Below are 3,090 nucleotides of genomic sequence, written 5' to 3'. Positions count from 1 at the left end.
ACTCTACTTGATCAAAGGCCAGAAGGTGGACGTGGGAAATGGGATGATAATGGACCCCTCTCAATGCACGTTCAACAACCAGCCGATCCCCGCTGGGCACTTCAGGGTTAGCTTGACCAGTGTGAAATCGGGGCATGAGGATTTGCCTCCTCCAGTACAGCATGTGGGAGCGGACGACGAGACCCCGCCGCGGATTGGAAGCTGCAAGGGTTGGGTGCTGCTATGGTCGAAGAATCTTATTCGTCTGGAGCCGGCCGAGAGCACACCAATAACTACCACACATCAACAAGTATGTGCGGAGACCACCACCCCGCCTATGCAATTACCAGCTCCTGTAGTGCCGGGTGAGAGCGGCGGACGACATGATGAAGGGGGTGCAATAGTACTGGTTGATGTAATTTCTCCTGTAGAACAGAGAATGGATGATGAGATGGAGGTCGACCCTATGGATTACCTCAATACAAACGCGTATGACTGTGACATAGATATGATGAGTCCACCATATGACGAATCGGGCTATCAGCTTGCTAATGAGGATATGGATGATATGCCCGGGCAGGGTCGTACCATGGATTGAAAAAGTCTCTCTTCATGAAATCCTTAGAGGACACGCTTGAAGATGCCGCCTCAACACAGGCTCAACTAGCCGGGCGCGAGGGTCGTACAGTACTTAGCCCGGGAACACTGGGGCAGGGGTTAAGGAAGGGTCTGGAAGGTGTGCCCAAGAAAAAGGACAGGAAGAGACTAGGGAAGGTAATTGCCTCCAAACAAGCCAGAGCACACAGCAGCCAGACGATGCATTCTGAAGAGTGTGTACCCGTGAAAGGTGCGGTCATGTTCCATCTCACGGGCGAGCTGATGCTACTGCCGAAACCGCTGGAGGCACTATCAGGGGATCTCAGGAGACTGCACGACCATGTGTTGTCGATTGAGAAAAGCCTAATAGCCTCAAAGGATCCAGGATATCCGACATACGCGGCTCGTGTGCCTGAGGGGAAGTGCCACGTCGACACACGGCCCACGGAGGTGTTCTTCCTGTGGTTTGACCATATCTTTGAGATGTTTCTAACAAGGCGGCTTGATTTTACTATCGTCCGCCTTTTTGCGCTACATATGAGCTCCGTCATGAAGAGTGAAGAAGTCTCGCAAATCTGTGTGGTGGATCCGTACTACATGCACAAGTCTTTCTTGAGTCTCGGCGACTTTGAGCGTGAAACTGCTAGGGAGTACCTCCAAAACTTCATGGTACAGAATAAGAACCGGGAAATTGTCCTCGTGCCTTATCATCCAAAGTAAGTCAGTTCCGGACAACCCTTTCATACATTTCAATCATTCCTTCACTCTCATATGGGGAATAATTTGAGGTGTCTTTTCCCCGCAGCAACGGGCGCGCCGTCCTTATCGTTCTTTACCCGCAAGTTTCCCACGCCGTGTATTTTGACCCTTCCAGAGACTACGAGAAAAAGGACTACACCCACATAATGAATATTCTAGATGATGCTCTCCAAGGCTTCAGCTTTAGAGGTGGCCACGTGCAGATCAAGAAACAAAGGAACAAGAAGATGGGTTTCGCGCATAAAACTAACTTCTCCTGCATCCATGTCCCAAAACCAAGCAAGAAGGATGGATTCTACATCGTCCATCTCATGATTCAGTTTAACACGGATCACCAAAAGCTTCACATTAACAGCAGAAATGATGATCATATCCACAAGTGGCTAGAATCTCATGGAGAAGCGAATTATAAACTTAGAGATGACTTCTTTCGCATCCAAAGCGACATTGCGACGATCATCATGAAAGAAGTCATCGATGAGAAGGGGATGTTCCACCATGGCCCTATATCGTGAGCTGACGTCCGAACTCGCATAGGCATGCAACGTCTAGACCTCACGCCGTTCAAGAAGCTAGGGTTCGTCCTCGATGATATGGAAGGATGGAACTTCTAGTGATTTATGATGCCGATGATGATGATATGTGTCGGTTGAACTTGTATACTTTTTGTAGCGATGAAACTCTGTGATGTCCACAATCTCTACCAAACTTGCGTAACGCTACTTTGTTAGTTTGCGTACGATGACCTGCGTACCTCTAGTTAATTAATTTGCGTAATGTATATGTTGCATCTAGTTGCTAACCCTTTCTTTTTCGGTGTTGCTCTAGTATATTTTGTTGCATATATATGATTGTACATCACTACTAGGAAAAGGACTATAGATAGGATGGACTCTAATGGCGCACTGTACATGTGGTGCGCCATTACTAAATACTAATGGCGCACCATGTGTTGGTGCGCCATTAGTGTGCAAATACTAATGGCGCACCACATCCCACGGTGCGCCATTAGTAAAAAAAAATTTAATTTTTTTTTTCAAAACTACTAATGGCGCACCGTGGGGGTGGTGCGCCATTACTAGTTTGACATAGTAATGGCGCACCACACCCACGGTGCACCATTAGTAGTTTTGAAAAAAAATGTTGTTAGTAATGGCGCACCAGTGGACAGTGCGCCATTACTAGTTTTAACTAGTAATGGCGCACTGTCCACTGGTGCGCCATTACTAAGTTTTTTTCAAAAAAAAATTCAATTTATTTTTCAAAACTAGTAATGGCGCACTGTGTGTGTGGTGCGCCATTACTAGTTAAACTAGTAATGGCGCACCACCCCACGGTGCGCCATTACTAACTTGGCCCAACACCGAATGCACCCCCCACCCGTGGACCGCCTTTTCAGTTTTAAAAAAAATAACTCTCTGGAAATATGAAAATAAGTTTCCCATGTAATATGTGGTCTAGTTGTTGGGAAAATTAAGAAATATGAATTTCGACTTTATTTGCAAAATCTCTCTGGAAATTTGTAAAATGGGCATAACTTTTGCATACGAACTCGAATTAAAAAGTTTTATATATGAAAAAGCATCTACTCGAAAAGTTACATCCGAATTTAACTGGGGGACCCCGTTAAACATTTTCAAAATCCCCAAAAACCTAACAGAAACAAAGTTACAGGGCTTTCAAGATCTAGAGGCAAAAAAATTCAAAAAAATTTGGTGCCTGTGATATATCAACAAGTGCGTGGGAAGTAATTTT

Source organism: Triticum dicoccoides, chromosome 7B (assembly GCF_002162155.2).
Source record: "Triticum dicoccoides isolate Atlit2015 ecotype Zavitan chromosome 7B, WEW_v2.0, whole genome shotgun sequence".
NCBI classification, from domain to species: domain Eukaryota; kingdom Viridiplantae; phylum Streptophyta; class Magnoliopsida; order Poales; family Poaceae; genus Triticum; species Triticum dicoccoides.
The sequence above is the reverse complement of the archived record's forward strand: the minus strand, read 5'-3'. Positions refer to the sequence as shown.